We start from the raw sequence: 6,437 nt of genomic DNA on the forward strand, positions 1-6,437 counted from the left end.
TGTTTAACATCCTGATGAAAAATGTAACCAACATCCACGAAGACTTGAAGAGCAGTATACTGCAAACCATCAAGTCTGGTAACTCTCTCTCTCTCTCTCTCTCTCTCTCTTATATATCATAAATATCATAAATTTGATAACAAAGTTTTTTTTTTTCAACTTGAAATAGTTATTGTATTAATAAAATTAAAGAAGACTTATTTTTTAATTTATTTTATTCATAACTTTAAAAAAATGATATTCACTACTTTCTTTAATAAACCCGACATAATTCACAATTCATAATCCTTAGGCTATCCAGAGACGGGTCAGTGGTTCCGTGTCATTCGACAGAACATGGGCGGGGTATAAGGATGGATTTGGTTTCCCTAACGACTCCTACTGGATTGGTAAACTATAAACAGTTATGGAATGACTACAGAGGACATAGCAAATTTATGGCTCCCCAAGGGTTAAGGTTCCAGATACAGAAATATTCCCCTCCCTCAGGGAACCATTGATTTGATTTTTCCATTGTACCCATTCAATAACTGTATAATAAAATTATCTTATGTTGTTTTAATGGATGATATTTTTTTCTGATAGTTATCAGTTTTAATTAGCATTTTACTTTCTATCACTTACGAGGGTAGAAAAGTTCGCGGACACATTGAATTACGGAAAATCTATTGAGCACCGTGAAGTATGACCTATATCTGAATAAATTCCTACATTTTGTTTATTTGTATGTCAAAAATCAGGTCCATATAATAAAATCTTGAAAATTTACAACGATTTTTACTATGAGGTTATGGGATTCACGGAGCAATCACTTGACTTAAGGCGACGTAACAACCAGATTTCAACCCGTTAACCTTTGTCGCAGTTCTATAAATCTTAAGATTTTTCTGATCTTTTTTTCTACTTTAAAATTGAATATTTATATCAAGAAATGTTTCTTTTCTTCGACAATGTCTTTTGTACTGATTCGGATATTATTGAGATCTTAAAAAAAAGTTTATGCAGTTAATCAGTTAATCGATCAGGTATAAAAACTATGCATTACCATATAGGCGCAACGCAACGTCCATGCGATACGGGGGTACTGAAGTATCGCTGGAGTTAATCTTTTAAAGTGTCAATCCTTCCATTCTTATGAAGCTACAACCATTTGAAAACTTCTCCTTTGTAGGTGTAGGAAATTCCCGGCAGCATCTTGACCATTTTAATCTCTTTTTAGACATTTTCCAGTCTGCATACATAATTTTTACGTAGTGCAGTGCTCCATGACGCTCAATGACGTTCCGATTTTTGACTGTGTTTTTACGCAATGATCATATACAAACGGCTATAAAACAGTCATATACCCTCCAATTTAGTTCAAAATTTCTCCCAGTGATGTTTCATGAATACTTTAGCGGCAGGTAAAATATCATAAATCTCTTTGCGCTACAATTGTGCAATTTTTAATTTTAATAAAGAGTCTTTCTGATGTAAACGTGCCAAAATGTAGCATGCTCCGTTAAGCAAGTTTTATCAAAATAAAAAAGCTGTATATCTTTTAATAATCACCGGAGAGAAAAAATTTCTTGTATATTTATTTGAAAAAAGGTAAAGATTCTATCTGGAAAGTTTGACCGGTTTCGTGGAAATAGCGCGCTCACAATTGAACTTGTCCGCGAACTTTTCTAACACCCCTCGTAGAATAAAGTTTATAACAATTATAACAAAATGTAATACCCGTTATATAATGATTCCCCTACTTTGGTTTCAAAACATGTACGTTCATTACTTAAATGAAATTTCTGCATACCTTTACACTCGTATGTTGATTTATATGACAACACTCCTGAAATAATTAGTTTTGCTTAATTAATTCTTTATATATTACTCTTCAATAACACATTTAAGGAAATGACGTCATACATCAACTTACCAAGAGAAGGAACTCCTCCCTCTACGTCTCTATCACACTGACTAATGGGACAAAGCTCTATGAATTATACAACCAGTTTTCTGTTGCTGACGAAATCAATAAATACAGACTTTTTCTTGGCGGACCAGCCACCGGGACCCTGGGTAGGTAAAAGGAAAAAGAATGTGTGAATGAGATATTATTTTCTTGACATATAGATAAATACCAGCTCTTTCTCTGAGAATCAGTTCTAATTGTAGGAGGAAGGTGTAGACATGAATGTTCTGCGAAAGTAAATTCTCATCGCATTTTGAAAATCATACTATATGAGCCAATCAGTAATAAATTGCTTATAGTATTGAAAAAAATCATGCCAATAACACTACACCTGAACTTGTAGGTAATGTTGTCAGATACATAACTCATTCATAGAAATCAATGTAGGATTTTTTTTAATTCTTGAATTAAAAAGAAATTGTATTGGAAATGTGATTAATTTACAGTCGATAACAATGACTTTTTGGTAACTATCCATCTTTTGTGTTGAAAATATACATAGTAGATTTAACCAAAAGAATACAACAATATAAAAAATAAGATCATTACATATATTGCATCTAGTTGTACAAATTTGAAGAATTCTAATGATTAATGTGTTGATAAAATGGAAGAAAAGCTATTGTTTCCTGTACTGTTAACTTAAAGAGGTGCACCCCCCCCCCCCAAAAAAAAAGAAAAAAATCAAACTGATATTTTCTAATATTATATCAATTTATTGGTTCATGAAATTATTATTTTGAATATCCCTTCTTTATATGTACGTATATAGGCTTACCAGTTTTAATGTTCAGAAAAAGGCTTCATAAGAATGATAAAATAATTAAATTTATTGACGTCACCCGCGGTGGTTAGAGCCGCGAAGTAAGGAATCTTTACGTCGCGTGTTCCAATCCCACTGTAGGGCGTGTAGACTGGTCCTTTGGATTATTATATCGTATAAACCGAGGTCCCATGTTGCACTAAGTGCTGGCACGAAAAAAAAAACATCTCCCACTGCTTATTGGTCCTGTATTAAACGTTTAAAATTCTCGAGACGGACGCTACGCAACATACAATAAATCAATATTTTTATTTCTTTTGAGACTCATCAACATGTTCGTATACAGTCAAAATAAGAAATCACTTGACAGACAACAAAGAAACAATAATAAATGATAATGATTAAAGGTGTTGTTAATTATAATTTTAAGTAATACAATTCAATTTCAAAAAAGTTTTTTAATCTTGAACCTTATAGACGTTTTCCTTTAGCTTTAAATTGAAAGTAAATAACAATGATCTTTTTTTTAAATAAATATCTCTTTAATTTTACAGGAGACAGTATGTTACACACTGGGAGTCCTGGTGGAGATCTGTCTGGGATGCCTTTTTCCGCCCCAGACAGAGACAATGACAGAAATTGGTTATTTAACTGTGCTGCTCACAGTAGCAGTAGAGGCGGCTGGTGGTATAACGCCTGTCGCCAGGCCTTACTAAACGGTCAATGGTCCCCGGGGTACTGGTACTGGCCGTGGTATCCTACAGTGACTGATGGTAAACAGATAAAAGAAACTCTCATGATGATAAAACCTCACTGACTTTCTTTATAACGAGCGCAGCGAGCTCAATAGACTAAAGTGTAAGAACAGAGGAAATTCGGAATTGTACATACGTCAAGCAAATGTTGTTGTGAAACATTCCCAGATTTTCTTTACTACCCAATGTCCATTGCGCGAATAAATGATTAAATAAATAATATTTAACGTAAAGCATAAAATGTTTCAAAGAAACAATAAATATCTCTGCAATGTTTTTCGATAAAAAGTCTCCGTGACGTCACAGCTAGTCGAGATGTTTCGTGCGACTTGATGTTTGAAGTAGCTTTTCAAGTTTTCGTATTTTTGATTGTCACAACTGCGCTCGCCCCAACGGTCACACCGTGAAACAGATTATCTTACAATAAGAGATGGTAGAGAGATAAAGAGGATTCAAACCTCAATGACAGTGTTATGTCTTATATCTTATATCCATAGTTGTTCACACATATTATGAAAAGTTATATACTTTTATAATAAATGATGATGACTTTATTCTTGACATAATGATGGAATCGAAGTTATATTACAAAGTAATACATTTATAGATAATATATAATTATGTGTTTTGAATTCATTGTAAAGTCTTAATATTTATAATGTTCTAAAAATAGTGTTATACGTTTAGCCTTACTTTCTAAAAACAAAAGAAATCGCATTCAATCTTTCTACATAATTAATTGTTTAATAATAATATATAACAATGATTTTATTCTTGACATAATGGTTGTATCGATGTCATTTTCTAATGTCATACATTTATAGATATAATATTAATATGTGTAATAAATTTGTTGTAAAGTCCAAATATGTATTATGTTCTAAAAATAGTGATATACATGTAACCCTACTTCCTAAAACAAGAAAATATTATTTAATCTTTCTAAATAATTATTTTTTTTGTTTTGATATTACAAACTTCTTGTTGATAATCATATGATATTATAAAGTATATAAATAAAAACGGAAATGTTTTTATACATTCTTTGAATTTTAGTTTTTATACATGCCATGTTTTTAACTGAAGTGAAAGGTCAGATAACTGTAGAGAAATAGTATAGAATTATTATCTCTGAACACGTGTGTAGTTAAGATTTATTTTCAGATACAAATGCTTCTCTTCACTTGCACGTGTAATGTGTTTATAAATTGTGAAGAAAATACCGGGAGTAGAAGTAAATAACTCTATTAGTTTATCATTTCCATACATGTGTGTTGTTTTTAATATGTATATTTATTTTCATATAGAAATATTTCTCTTTATTTGCACGTGTAACGTGTTTATAAATTATGCGGAAATGCTGCATTTGAGCTCCATTTAAATGAATCGGAGAACAAAGAATTATATGATTATATGATTTAATGTGATGACATTGAAATTGAAAGCCTTGACAGAGCAACGTCATCAGCGAAAATTAAATTTACCGCTCTTCTTTAGCAGTTTGAAGTTTTTAAGCTAGCTTCTTAAACCTTAACTTTATATTGATATATTTGTTAAATTTTCTCTTTTAGAGAAAAATGCGACAAATCCCATTATTCAAATGCAAATGTGGAATTTACGGGGCAAGATTTTCAGCTCATGATTAAGGATAAATTACTCTACTTTTCTACATTGTTTAATTAATCCCTTTCCTAATTTGAGAAATACTCTTTTACCAATCTGTATATATTATCTGCCGCCTGATCCTTTATAATCGTCCATTAAACCTAATAAAATCGTTTTTTTTTTCAATTTGATAAAATTATTGTTGATTGGGGTTGAGAAGAGAAGCTTATATAGGGTTAGGGATGTGTATAAAATATACAGGTTAATAAAAGAATATATCTTACATTTGGGATAAATGGTAATAAAAAGTTCAATGCTGAAATGAAGAAAAATATGCACCCAAGTACCAAGGACATGCAATAGCCAGTATTATGGACCTCTACTACACAAGTTTATAAGAAACATCAACAAAATCGCTTCAGCACAAGGGCATATCTTACTTTGTTTTACAGGAACAAGGCACAAAAAGACGCAGGATATTCCAAGGATTTAAGATATTGCTGCACAAATGTCGGTATTGCAATTATTTAGTTACTATTAGTGCAGTTTTAAGTTTAAACACGGTAAAAAATCACAGAAAAGTGTAAATTTCCTAAATGTTTTTATCGATTGAGAGAGTGCATAGGATTTGAGCAGCAATTTTATTCCTTTTAAGAATATTCTCCTTAATATTTTACTTTGTTTATTTTAAATAAGATAGATTATGCCTTTGCGCCGACGTGATTTTATTGATGTGATCAATTGCCATGAATGGGAGAGAACAATAACGTCATGGTATGACGTCATAATGTGCACTTGCATCAACAAACTGTGGGTACTAAGTATGTATAAGAAAATAAATTTGAACTTTCTCTGTACATAAAATATACAACTTATGAATTTTTATTATCTCATTTGCATAATAATATCTATATTTAGCATTAACTCACTTGCAATACACTAAAATTATAATATATAGGCATAAACATAAATAACCAATGCTGTGGATATTCTTACTTACTTAAAGGGTTCATCTTGCTCATCAGAAATTGGATTACTTAGTAAAACAATTTAGCTTGATCTGAACTCACGTGTACACAGTGGGTGCACTCATTACGCTTGAGGCATGCTGGAATGCACAATTAGGTCAACATTACTCAGTAATCAAATAAATATCAACACGTTTATCACTGAATCACTAAATACTATCAATTAAAACTATATTCTCTATTGCAATACAACTGAAGAAATATCCGTGTTAAGATAGTATATACATGTAAATACACATACATCTATAAAACATGACGACACTTGTGTATCCACATGTAAGCTACTATTATTTACCAACTCACTTTACAGCCTGTAACACTAATTCATACATTTA

At 31.4% G+C, this 6,437-nt stretch overlaps 1 long non-coding RNA gene across 1 annotated transcript; it reads left to right on the forward strand.

Annotated features, from left to right (window-relative positions):
• Positions 1-283: 283 nt before the first annotated feature.
• Positions 284-3,286, forward strand: LOC134269614 (uncharacterized). The gene is made up of 3 exons (XR_009992613.1): positions 284-389; positions 1,891-2,058; positions 3,269-3,286. It is a non-coding gene; the product is annotated as an uncharacterized LOC134269614 (long non-coding RNA).
• Positions 3,287-6,437: the final 3,151 nt, after the last annotated feature.

The sequence above is a fragment of the Saccostrea cucullata genome, unplaced genomic scaffold (assembly GCF_032062105.1).
Source record: "Saccostrea cucullata isolate Sc308-1 unplaced genomic scaffold, CSIRO_AGI_Scuc_v1 ctg9408, whole genome shotgun sequence".
Lineage (NCBI taxonomy): Eukaryota > Metazoa > Mollusca > Bivalvia > Ostreida > Ostreidae > Saccostrea > Saccostrea cuccullata.